This window comes from Eptatretus burgeri, chromosome 2 (genome assembly GCF_056783735.1).
Source record: "Eptatretus burgeri isolate ZD-2024b chromosome 2, Ebu_testis_v1, whole genome shotgun sequence".
NCBI classification, from domain to species: domain Eukaryota; kingdom Metazoa; phylum Chordata; class Myxini; order Myxiniformes; family Myxinidae; genus Eptatretus; species Eptatretus burgeri.
The window spans coordinates 76,857,773-76,871,742 of NC_140962.1; the positions used below are offsets into that span (position 1 = coordinate 76,857,773).

At 42.3% G+C, this 13,970-nt stretch overlaps 1 long non-coding RNA gene across 6 annotated transcripts in view; it reads left to right on the top strand.

Moving 5' to 3' along the window:
* The first annotated feature begins 5 nt into the window (after positions 1–5).
* Positions 6–13,970, top strand: part of LOC147032380 (uncharacterized) — a 35,594-nt gene continuing 21,629 nt past the window's right edge. For 2 of the 6 annotated variants that reach the window (XR_015055142.1, XR_015055143.1), the window contains exons 1-3: positions 8–233; positions 7,497–7,758; positions 11,626–11,740. This is a non-coding gene — a long non-coding RNA (uncharacterized LOC147032380). Of the gene's footprint in view, positions 234–7,496; positions 7,759–11,625; positions 13,290–13,970 lie in introns of those variants that run through there. The other 4 variants (XR_015055141.1, XR_015055140.1, XR_015055138.1 and 1 more) reach the window with 4 other exon arrangements.

Below are 13,970 nucleotides of genomic sequence, written 5' to 3' on the forward strand. Positions count from 1 at the left end.
TGGTTATCCCACAGCTCTGCACGTTTCCTGAGTGGGAATTCCACGCTCGCCCGGACGAGGAAAAGGCAGGACGACCGCAATAAAGCCATTTACAAACGAGCTCGCCTTGACAGGCCCGACGAGGGAGCACGCCATTGCAAGAAGTCATAGCAATGGCGTTTGGGCATGGTGGCTCGTGGTCGCGACGGTCTTCTGATTCAATGTGACAGATTCACCCCGACTGGACCGCAGAGGTTCGATTAAATATTTATCCTCGAAGGAATGGAAGTCCGTTCTTTCTGCGGTGGGGAGCCTGTGGTAATACGACAAATAGAATTTTGGATTTCAGTGGCGATTGAGACATGACATTGGGCCTGCTGCAGGACATTTCTTTAAAAAAAAATTCTGATAAAATTAAGATGTTGGGATTTCCAAGGCAAGGACGAGTCGCCTTGGCTTGGAGGTTGTTGGGGTGAGAGGATTGGTAAAAAGTGGTTTTTTTTTTTGGTTTTTTTTAAAGATGTCGGTGCAATGTTGCCCGTATTGACGGTCACACATTTGGCAGGCTTGGTGTTGGCCTAACGGTTAATCTGGCTGGCTTAAGACCTTCGGGTCTTGAATTCGAGCCCCTGTCGAGCCGTTGAATTAACACCAAGTGGCTTGACGGCCTGTCATCCTTCCGATGTCGGCAAAATGAGTACCATACCGGCGTATGGGGAAAAGAGGGCACTGCATCAGCAGCACAGCCACGCTCCCAGGAAATGACGCAACCAAGCAGGCCCAGGTTGCGTGCAGATAAACAAACCAATTTGGCCAAAGAAACGTGGCCGTGTGGAGCAAACGTGGCCACACACTTAATCGAGGATATCGAGAGAAAAACAATGGTGGAACCATCGTGCTGCACGTGGTGCATCATCAGTCAACTCGTAACCATGGGGAAAATATCTTCGAATGGACATTCTATCTTATTGCATTATATTATATGATCATTTTGATCGGGGTCGTGTTGATCCGGCAATGATTTGGACGCAAGACAACTAGTTGTGGAAGATATGTGAATTCAGACTGTTGGACTTAGCATTTTGAGTGCGATTTTTTATTGCTGCCATAATGACCGTGTGACAATAAATGTATGTCACGGCCAAGGTCAAGGTGTGCACACACCACACAGTGCCTTGGGGTGCTCACATCCACTTGAGAGTATTGCTTGTTGAGAAACCTCTCTCTGGACAGGTACCCATAACAATTGCATGGTGTTATAGGTTAGGACAGCAGTAGAGAATTTAGGAGAGGAGCTGGCACAGAATGGCCTACTCTTGCGAAACACACAATGGGATCCTTTAGGTCCACCAGGAACTGCTTACTAGATAACACAGCAAACTTAACGTCCCTCCGAAACATGGTGCCCTTATTGATGGAATGGCTTGCCTGTGAATCACCTTGGTGACGGCTTGCAGTCGCATCAGATACATTACCTCTGTGCTATCCTGCCAAGTGTGTGTGTGTGTGTGTGTGTGTGTGTGTGTGTGTGTGTGTGTGTGTGTGTGTGTGTGTGTGTGTGTGTGTGTGTGTGTGTGTGTGTGTGTGTGTGTGTGTGTGTGTGTGTGTGTGTGTGTGTGTGTGTGTGTGTGTCTGTAAGCTGATAGGAACATCAGCTCGATCATTCATTTTGAGATGATCGATCATGAGCTCGGTTATTAATTGTTAAATGTAATCTTTTTTCGTTATCTTGGCAAAACGAAGTTTTTGCAAGATATGTTAGTCAGCTTGTCTGTTTTTTTTTTTTTGTTTATTTGTTTGTCTGTAATCACATATAAAAAATTCTGCAGAGCACAGTTATCATTGGAAATTTTTGTAACTTCGCATATCAGAGGCCTATAGAGGTCCCTTTCAGTGCACAAAATTTTGAAGGTCAAGGTCAAAGGTCAAGGTAACTTTTTCGCAAATCAGGGGAGTCGACGAAACCCTTATTTTTTGAGTAATTTTGATCGGATCGTCTTCAAACTTCATGGGAATATAGTTCATGGTCTGGCGCTCAGCTGATTAATTTTTGGTGGCGATTGGCCTTGACCTTCATGGTTAGCGCCTTAGGTCAAACATATTTGACCCCAAGGTCAAATTTTCAAGTTTTAGGAACCATATTGTGTAGTACCTCAAATTGAACACCTCGATGAGTGCTTTCTAGATATGTCAAGCTTGAGACATTATGACGTCATTTGGTGACGTTATGAGGCAAAAGCATATTTTTCATGGTTACTCTGCAGAACGATTCTCATCGGAATCTCTCATAGGCAGATATTCCTCAAGGAGTCGCTCCTGGTGGATAGGAGCTCTGTTCACCTCAGTGTGACCTTAAAGAAGTCACACGTGGTCACCTTTTGGTTTATTTATTTGTTTGTTTGTTTTCGTTTTTGTCATTTCTATTACACCTGATTATTTTAATTATGATTTTTATCATTGTTTTTATTGTCGGTGTAATTTTGTATTCTTATAATAGTAATAATAATAACAATTATTATTATTTTCGCATGTTTTAATTTTTTTAAGTTCATTAAATATTTTGAAAAAAACGAAATCCCAATTAAAATCATTTTGACTTGCCCTATTCATGTGACCTCCAAGGACGACTCGAACCGCCACCTTTGAAAGCAGCTTCCGAGATGATTTCCCCTCTTGATGGTTTGTTTGACATTGTATTAGCCACCGTGGACCCCCCTCCCTAACCCCCAGTCATCCGAACAATCCTGACAGATTCTGAGCTTAATAGGTTGCATCCTCTTTCTTCGGCACTCCAATGATAATCCAGCCAGCCAGCTCGTGTATGACGGAAACACAAACACACAAACACACAAACACACAATCACGCACAAGCTCGTTAAGACAAACAGTCATTGAGACGAGTTTTTCTCACAGAATTGCAAGCTGGGGATGCATGTTTATTCCTTCATTTTTAAATTTTAACTTTTTCCATCATTTCATTAAAAAAAAATTCGTCTCAAAGATTATTATTAATCTTGATGAGATTGTCAGCTGGAGATTGCTTTGTGGTGTCATACTTGGTGACCAGAATGCGTTTTTGTTCCAAGAGTTGGAGGCCAATCTGATGTCTCTAAATTATGTCCAGTTACAGTGAGCTTCCAATGATGCCTCTTGTGTGCACCGACTGAGCATCATTATTGCATTTCCAAAACTGAGAGAGAGAGAGAGAGAGAGAGAGAGAGAGAGAGAGAGAGAGAGAGAGAGAGAGAGAGACAGACAGACAGACAGACAGACAGACAGACAGACAGACAGACAGACAGACAGACAGACAGACAGACAGACAGACAGACCCATCCTACGGACATGCTTATCACGCTTTTACATTCGAGCACATAGTTATGGCAATATATGATCAGGAACACAAACAAGCCATTTTGTTATCATCTCTACTCTCACTCCCACTACATCTCTTATTAATAGCAAAAATGCATCGAATGGCCACCCTTTAATTTTCCATTTTTCTCTATCGTGCTCTGGCACGATGGAAAGATGTCACGAACTGAACCGTTTTCGATACGGCAGCCTGAACATGAATGTAATGTAGCGAACCTGTAACACGGAAGCCATTTTCCCAGGAGGAATTTGGGATATGTGAAGGTGTTGCCATAATGCTCGATAGTGGTTATATGTGCAATGTCGTTTAATCGGTAAATCGAACATGATTACACAGTGGATGTTTAACTGACGTGTGAATTAGACTTCGATTCGCTGTCCAGATCCCCACAGCTAATTCCCAAAAGATAACAGCAAGGAAGCCTCGTTGAACCTTCGCCCAACACATCGGAGATATCTTGCATGAGTTAATGATAAATATGTAAATATATTAAAAAAATCCACCTCGTCTCGGAATGCCTTTTTTTTCTTTTTTTCTTTTTGGACAATCGACCAAATTGAGGGAATAAAAAGTCCCAATGAACACAGGTACTGAGCATAAGGTGTGAGAACAAGGCCTTCGTGGGGGCAGAGGAACACTGAGGGCAAGCGAGAGGCAGTAAGGAGGCAAAACCATTCTTTTCAATTACAGGCGGCCTGTCGGGACGTGAGGGGACCTCCGTCTATCCTCGTGACTTTTGCTGCTCGTTTGCCTAATAACCAAGCCATTGCCTTTGCCTCTTGTCTGACAGATGCCATGCATATTAAGAATATAAATGGGCCTGGCTGTAATTGGCATTTTTTGAATTGGGAATCCTGCTCTAACAAGATGCAAGATTTATTTCTCGGCTCTTGTCTTTTCTCTGAAACCAGTTAACGGTGCTGCTGTGTATTTATATCATTCCTATCGATATCTGTCTGACGCTGGCTCAGCAGGCTCGGAGCACGCACAAATATATCTCTTTGGCCAACAGCAATCTGTTTCGCCAAAGGCCATCTTACATGGTTCGAGTCCAGCTTCGCTGGAGCGGGATGCAGACCCCGAGGCTTCTAGACCACAGTGCTTAGTGGAACACCGCGATGGATGCTGTTGTGGTATAGCTTGTGAGACAAAAATGAGAAAAAATGTTCTGATCTGACACATAATTGCCAGATACCTCTGCATGTTATGACGAAGGTTCATTATATCAGGTAGCGATAGGAACCATTTTAAATGTGGTGACTGGTGGCTTTCATCTTCTTCTCCAAACTAATCCCAATCATACTGAAGATTTGGGGTGAGGGATCATTTGAGGATCATATATTGAGCAGCGGGTTGTTATCTTCCGGATGTGAAATCATCTGAATTGACGGACTGCATTCACGCCATTACCCATGTCCCTCCTGTTCCACAACCTTCCTTCTTTATTGTTTGCTTCTCTTGAAGTGCATACATTGAGTCTTCATGTAAAGTAGCATCTTCGTACAAGGCACAAATGTTTTTAGTTTACATTATATTTCATACCAAAAGACTTGGGAGAGTAAGGAAATATGCAGCTGTCGTCGGTCACAACGATTTATTCAATTTGTCAGAAGGTGTTGCTCTCCTTTGGGCAACAAGCAGCTGGTAACCTGTCACTCATCTATTTTGTATCAAATTTAGAAAGATATCAAACATAGTGTTCCATGATTCCACATTTTAAGGTTGTTTTGATTTGGTGTGTTCATGATTCTAGCCTTTCTGTCCTGTTTTCAACATTGGAAGAAGTATGCGAGTTGGCTTTTTGGCAACTACAGTTTAGTTGGGGGAATGTCGTGAACCTCTTGCACCCAATAACTAATAATTCCACATTGAAGGCCAGTCAGCTCTTCCGTCATGGCATCTTGATTTGAAATGCATTCAATACCTGATGCACACCTTTTATAAAGCACTGTATCGGTGGTGTAATGGTTATCGTATCTCCTCAAAGTCTGGGAGGTCGGCGATTCAGAACCCTGGCCTAGCCATTCCAAAAACTTAAAAAATGGTACGCACTGCTTCTTTGCTTAATGCTCAACATTAAACAAAGGATAAGACATGGACAAACAACCATAGGTTGGCAACCATTTCATAGGCTTTTGTGTTGAAGTTCCTAATAGGGACATCAATGTTGGGAGGATTTATTTCAAGTTCTGGGGTGCTGTTCCAATACTTCTGGAACTGTATTGGGGGGGGGGGTGGGGGCGGTTCGGGGGGTGGGGGAGTGTAAAATTATTTAATTGAACCAGGTAAACACAAAACTTCAAGACATGCCAACTTCTTTTTTTCTCAACGCATAACGACACTACATACAGGTAGTGGACAAAAAAATTGAAACACCTCATGGGTAAATTAGGGACACCAAGTAATGGCTTCCACACAGGTGTGGCCTGTGTGTTAAGCAAATAACATCCCAGCATGCTTCAGGGTCATGTATAGAAATGCTGCACAGGCCTAGTTACCTCTAATTATGAGTAGCATGGCTGCCCCCCCCCCCAAATGCCCCCATCCACAAGCACAAGTGGTCACCCAATAGTTTGATGAGCATGACACTGATGTTATCCATATGTGAAAGCCTTCTCAGTCACCACATCTGAACCAAATCGAGCATTTATCGGATATTCTGGAACGACGCCTGAGACAGCGTTTTCCACCTCCATCAAACAGGTGTGAGTTGGATTAACTTTCTCGTGGAAGAACGGTGCCGGACTCTGTGCCATGGCACATACAGACCAGACTCGCCGCACGTAGTGGCCCAGCGCCCTGTTAAGTGACCTTACATTGGTGTTTCCGTTTTTTTTTTTGTCCACTACCTGTATCTACAATTAGTAGGAAAATATTTTTCTTAGTAATCAGAAAATAGATATTAGTTCAACGTTGGTGCAGTCTGCACTGTGCAGAGGTTTATGTATTAGCTCTTGTCATTTCATATTTTATCTTACCTTTGAGATGTTTAGTCTGGGTTTGATTTCTGACCCGACTATCAACTTTCACATTGATGCTTCACAGGCAAGGTGTTGCATAACAAAGTGTACCGTCCTTCTGATGGACGTTGAGATAGGTGTCCCTTCTGCTAGCATATGTTGGTGGACGTTAAAGGTCCCTCGGTGTGTTTCGAAGAACAGTAAGTGAGCTGTTTCCAGCAACCTGAACAAATTCCAAATTCCTTCCCTCACCTACAGGAAGCACTTCATCACCAGCACAACGTCAGCCCTTAGAGAATAGGTGTGCACCTGCAGGCTGAAGTCGCAATTGATTCCTCGTCCAATAAACAGACGAACAAACCTCCATGGTGGAAAATAAAACAACATGCTGGCATGACATGCACTAATGTGAATATCTTCTTGTTTGAACTTCTTGAATGCCCCTTCTACATTTCTGTTCCGTACTCACGCATATATTTGTGGTTCAAGACCCACCAATTACATGACCACACGATCAGGCTTCTAAAATCACCTAATATTGCCAAATAGTATTAGTAAAGTAAGTATAAACGAACAACGCCATGGAATACCTGGGACTGTTAACCGGACACGCAAGACGTGTCATGAGCTTCCAAAGCATCTCTTTTGAATCGCTCAAACATCATCCATATTTCTATTTCACCAACCTTGGCCTCTTTGCCCTCGGATATTTTATATGACTGCTTTCTATCGTGTTACTGTTACCACATTGATGGATGGGATACTCAAGGTGTTAAATAACCTCACCATCTTGTTTTATTTCCTGACCTTTCTGGCATCCAGCTGGTCCTGATGGCACTTTTATTTTATTTTTTTGTAGCTAATTCAGGCTTGCGAGCTGACAGGATAGCTGAGAGGTTATGTACTCTCCTTTGAGCTGTCGAGTTTGGGTTTGAATCCTAGTCTGCCTATCAACTGTTATTGTGGTGCTGTGTAGGCAGGAAGTTGTTGAAACGAGCTGAGCCAGCTGTCTTACATCTGCCCCCACTTGTAGACGGTAAATATCCACTTGTACTTTTGGCGAAGAGTAGGCCATTGTATTGGTTTGGCAAGATGGCCGAGAAATATGCACACTTGCCTCTGTGCTGTCTAGCCTGGGTTTGAATCCCGACCCAACTATAAGCTGTCATCCTGGTGTTTTACAGGCAGGAGGAGGACATTGGGACCATACTCTGTGCAGAGCGTTGGTGCTGCTGAAGCAGTCTCCTTGGCTATTGGACACAATCCTGGAGGGGTCACCACTCCGACACAGTATACCAGCATGCTGGCACTCATTTTGCCGACCTCGGAAGGATGAGGCCGAGTTAACCCCACCTGGTATTAATTCAACAGCTGAGCGGGATTTGAACTCGACCCGAGGATCCAAAGCCCGCAACCCTAACCATTAAGCCAACACCAGGCATACAGGTATGGCGATTCATCAATGTGTGTGCCATCCCTCGGATGGACCTTAAACTGGGTGTCACGTCTGCTGTCATAAGCTGGTGGGCGTTAACGTCCTTCGTGAAGAGTAGCTGAGTTACCGACTGGCTCCCTGGATAAATTACAAATTCCTGCCCTGCCTCTCTGCGAGGAAAGCAACAGCAAACCACCCAGCATAACCTTTCCCTGGGCAATGCTTCGGTAGAACCAACGCTTTGTGAACAGTACGGTACATTTGATTGAGGTCACTGCGAAACATCAAATTGTAAATTTGTAGCTTAATATCTAGCGGCATTCTTTCAGCAACATAGCTGTGCCCCACACTAATGGTGCAAAATAACAGACAGGTACTGCTTGAGGATTAATGAAGAAAGCTTGTTGGGATGAAGTTACATAATGCCACCATGGAATACTGAATAAACCATTTTTTGTGGCAAGCTTCAGCATCAGCATGTTAAGACATGTTCATTCCATACATGTTAATATGTTCAATCCAGACATTGCAGATGTGTACTAAATTTGTCATGATTAATATATTCCATGACATGGTGATTTTAAACATTCATGCAATAATCTAATTTTCTGTTAAACAGAAATTATATATATTTTAAAATATTCAATACACACACAAAGGAGCCCACTATAAGTTGATTTAAAATGTTTGTTCTCTCAAGATGACCACAGCTTATTTCTAAAGATGTATTATAGGATGAAATGCTGACTCTCAAACACAAAAGGATTTTTAAATTGATCATAAGATGACTTTTAAACAATGGATGAGGAGCAACAGAACATAATTTTGTGGCCTCAGTCGTATATCGTAGAGCCTATACAGTGCCCAGCAAAAATACAATGTGCACACTTGATTGTAAACAAAAACCTTATTTTACTCATCTCTTCTGTGAACAAAATCAAATGGACGACATATATTGGTATCTGATAGCATGTAGTCATGGCCCAGCTATTCGCCATAATGTAAAAATGTGCAGAAATAGTATCTTTCTCCTGCTTCAATCGCTATATGACATTATACATCTTCCAGCCACGCAATCACATTTTTCACTTACCAACTGAAAGATTTTAAAACTTTTGTTTTTTGTTATACATGAAGTGAATATTGGAGCTTTTATTTTAAAGTCTGCCATTTAAAAAAGTTGTTTCATCCAAAAGTGTAAATTTACAAATACCTTTCAGACAATGATGCTACTCTGCAGCCTTGTGCTGGATATGAATTAAGAAAAAGAATCTTTGAAGTTGAAAGGACATCAAGTGAACACCACCATCATTCAGATATATGCTCAAACTTCTTCAGCAGATGGCATAAATCTCAGATTGCAAAGACCTGAGTGCCACATGGATGTCATTCTGTTTGGAGATGAGGTGTCGGCATAATTTATGTGCATGACATCAGTGTCATGTCACATCTAGTGTCAGTGTGCTCCTCTCATTTAGTGTCATCATGGAGCATGGTCGTACTCCATATAGAAGGATGATACGGGGAAAAAATGGCCACCCATTCAAATGTGTACAAAATGACATGCTCATAAACTACTTTAGAATGAAGTCGTAAACATTTAAAAGCTACACCTTTTATTCTCGAGCGTTTTCTGAATTACCGAGACTTAAAAAGGATGCCAGAGTATTTCGCTAAAGTACCACAACGAGAGACCGCTAAATCGCCAATTTGTACTTCTGCTTCTTCCCCTCTAAAAACAATGTAAAACTGTTGCCCGCCATAACTCAATAATTGCTGAAGCCATGGTCGTGATTGCAACACGAGGAAGTTCCTTTGTCTCTGGGCTTGTGCATACAATCCAAAATTTAAAAACATTATTCGTTTAATTGCAAAAAGAAATCAAATGTTAATGTAGACTCAATCAAACCAGGCCAGGATCATGGAAGGGGGGAAGTTGGACAGCACCATTCCAAAAGCGATAAAAATCCAACTCATCCCCCAAATCAACTGAAACAATTATTAAAACAATTTAATAACACAGGTGGATTTAATTCACACCAAAATAACAAAATGTATAAAACATAAAGCATTTTATTATTTTTTAAAGCAATAATCACATTGACATTTCTGCATACAGTGCCTATAGAAAGTCTACACCCCATTTCAAATTTTTCACCTTTTGTTGCCTCATAGCCTGGAATTAAATTGCATTAAATGAGACTTTTTCCACCTTTTATTTTTACATGTAACCCATAACTTCAAAGTGAAAAACAAATTTCAGATAATTATAAATACCAAACTAGAATATCTTGCTTGGATCAGTGTGTACCCCCCTGACTGCCCTGAGTTAATACTTGCTGGAAGCACCTTTGACAGCAATTACAGCTGTGAGTCTGTTGGTACAGGTCTCTACCAACTTTGCACACCTTGATTGGGCAATATTTGCCAATTCTTCCTCACAAAACTGTCCAAGCTCAGTCAAGTTGCGTGGGGAGCGTTGATGGACAGCAATCTTCAAGTCACGCCACAGATCTTTGATTGGATTTAGGTCGGGGCTCTGACTGAGCCACTCGAGGACATTTATCGTTTTGTACCTTAGCCACTCCAGTGTAGCTTTGACTGTATGCTTCAGGTCGTTGTCATGCTGAAAGTTGAACTTCTGTCCCAATTTCAGCTTTCTTGCAGAGGGCAGCAGGTTTTTCTCATGGATTTTTCTGTATTTTGCTCCATTCATTTTCACTTCTATCCTGTCAAGTGCCCCAGTCTCTGCTGATGAGAAACATCCCCATAATATGATGTTGCTACCACAGTGCTTCACAGTAGTGATGGTGTTCTTTGGGTGATGTGTTGTGTTGAGTTTGTGCCAAACGTATCGTTTTGCATTTTGGCCAAAAACTTCCATTTTGGTTTTGTCAGACCACAAAACATTTTGCCACATGGCTTCAGAATCTCCAGATTGTTTTTTTGCATTCCTCAAATGGGACTCAAGGTGGGCTTTTTTGAGTAATGGCTTCCATCTTTCCACCTGACCATGCAGGCCAGACGTGTGGAGTGCTTGGGATATTGTCCTCACATGCACACAGTGGTCAGTCTTTGCCATAAAGGCCTGTAGCTCTTTCAAAGTTGCCATTGGCCTCTTGGTGGCCTCTCTGATCAGTCTTCTCCTTGCTTGGTCATCTTGTTTGGAGGGACAGCCTGATCTAGGCAGGGTCTTGGTGGTGCCATACGCCTTCCACTTCTTAATGATTGGCTTGACTGTGCTCCAAGGGATATTCAAGGCCTTTGAAATATTTTTATACCCATCTCCTGATCTGTACCTTTCCACAACGTTAACCCCAGAGGTGTTTTGAAAGCTCCTTGGTTCTCATGGTTGAGTCTTTGCTGAGAAATGCACCCAGCAAAGGAAACCTGCAGAAACAGCTGATTTTATTCTGAAATAATGAGAATCGCTTCAACTTAATACAGGTGGAGGCCAATTAACTTGGTGTGTGATTTTGAAGATGATTGGTTACACCTGAGCTTATTTACAGTGTGCTATTATTAGGGGGGGTGGATACTTATCTAACCAAGACATTCTCGTTTGGTATTTTTAATTAACTTTCTGAAATTTGTAGCATTTGTTTTTCAGTTAGAAGTTGTGGGTTACGATGTGTAAATAAAGTGGAAAAAAATCTGATTTAATGCAATTTAATTCCAGGCTATAAGGTGACAAAAGGTGAAAATTATGAAAGAGCGTGTAGCTGTAGACTTTCCAGACGCACTGTGGATAAGGAAGAAGTTTTGGAATTTGTCCTTGGTGCTTTCAGACATTGGTTTGTTCTTTTTGAAAGGCTTCCTGTGTTTTTTTGTCTTTACATCCACAAATGCTAAACATTGGCCCAATGTCCCCCCTAAAGCAGTGGTGTACTGCATTGTACAAACTCCCTGCCCGATGAGCAACAAGACAATCGTTTGCAATGTCGTTGGATTCTCTTCATTTGAAAATACAACCCCTGACAAGACAACTTAAAGGTGAGTATGTTAGCTCCGAGTTATTTTGCCAACACCCAATTTGCCCAAAGCACGAAAGCATCGATTCATGAGAATTAAGTCAAATACTTTCCACTGTTGAGTCAATATCCCTTGTTCTTTTTTTTTTTGTTTTGTTTTTTTTTCTCGATGCATAGTCCAATTTGTGAGCAGTTTGGCAGGAGAATTATTAATTACTATTTCACTTCTTTTTCACCAACAAGGATTGCATTGGGAGACCATTTTTCATTCAGTCCAGGGGAATATTTAAGGCTCCACATATGTGTACATCATCAACAATACTGCTCAACCCCCATCTAGTTGAAAGGATGTGATCTTCAATCCGATTGTAGGACAATTTGCTGGTGCTGTTGAGTCACGTTTCATGCTAATGGAGGAAAAAGCTCATCTTCTTTGGTGACGAGTTGTCATCTAGTACATTCAAGATGAGACGAAATGGAAGAGCTTTCCAAATCTACTGACATTGACCCAATATGATATGGGTAAGACATGGAAAATGTTTGCAATTCATTTGAACACGTCATGACATTGGCAGTTAAATTTTTGTAATATCAATCTTCAATACTCTCAACTCCGTGCTGTATTTTGATTTTTTTTTCAAGTAAACCTCCCTTTTATTATTTTCACCTACTCTTATCCGGTTTTGTCTCCCCATTCTTAAGAATGCTCTTCTTATTCTTCTTCTTTTGATTGTAGCACAAGGCCGTGGAGTGGTATCATTGGCTGAGGGTGTGGCTGTGCTGCCAATGCAATGCCCTCTGTAGGTTCAAGCAAGAATTTGCCAGAGATGGCTCGCCGATCTTTGCGAAGGAAATCATGGGATATTTAATGCCCAACAACTAATGCTGGCAGACAGGACACCCATTTAACGTCCATCCGATGATCAGCACAAATATTGATAAATCACTGTACCTGTGAAACACTGGGATGGCAGTTTATAGCTGTGTCACGATTTAAACCCAGGCAGGACAGCTTGTAGGGAAGTGTGTGTACCTCTCGGCCATCCTGTCAGCCCCTAAGAATGCCCTCATAATTGACCATTTGTGTTTGAAAATAATTATCCTCCAGAAACTCAACCTTATTCCATGAATTGCATTATTTATTTGAAATTTGTTGTGTAAACGACACCATAACTTTGTGGCATTAAAAGAGATAGGAAATAATGCATGAGTGATTGTTCAGTTGAAAAATCAAAAACCTAGTAAAAAGACGTGGAGAAAATACCGCTACATTATATCCCACAAGGATATGTAGCACAACAGTTTTGCTCATTGTCTTGGTGAACACTTCATTTCAGGCCACAGACTTGATGAGCACCTATTGTGTGTTGCATTTGAGTTGTCATCATTCAATAGTAGTTTTTTCTTTCTTTTTTCTTTGCATTCTGTATTTAGGCATACTGTATTTGAATGTGGGGCCTCATGAACCACTGATGGGGCCGACTCCCAATGGGGCCTCATGAACTTCAGCGCATATTTATCTCATCTTGGACTATCCATTTATTACTTACGAGCAAATACTACCTGTCGCTTTGCTGACGGTAATGGGGAGGGAGAAAAAGAGGGGGGGGGAGAGAGAGAGAGAGAGAGAGAGAGAGAGAGAGAGAGAGAGAGAGAGAGAGAGAGAGAGAGAGAGAGAGAGAGAGAGAGAGAGAGAGAGAGAGGTGAGAGTGAAGAGGAAGAGGGAAAGGGAAGGCAGACGTGTGGTGGAGCGTTAATTACGTTCATACCGTCTTGTCAAAATGATTCTGCATAGAATAACAGTGAAGATTGAATCAAAACAATGTCTGAAATCCATTTTCTACCTGTCATACTATAAACACGGCCTGGAGCCAAACTCCCGTCCAGACATAAATACCACCAGGACACGTAAGCAGCCAAGCTCTCCGGAGACGAACCCCGCCCGGACACGTCCAGAGACGAACACTGCCCAGACACATCCGGAGACGAACACTGCCCGGACGCGTCCGCAGACGAACACCGCCCAGATGCATCCGCAGACGAACACCACCCAGACGCGTCCGGAGACGAACACTGCCCAGACGTGTCCGGAGACGAACACCGCCCTGACGTGTCTGCAGACAAACACCGCCCAGACGCGTCCGCAGATGAACACCGCCTGGACGCGTCCGGAGACGAATACCGCAAGCACTCCAATTAAATGGTTGATGAGGAAAGGTTGGCCAGGCTGTCACTGCATACCATAAAGGATC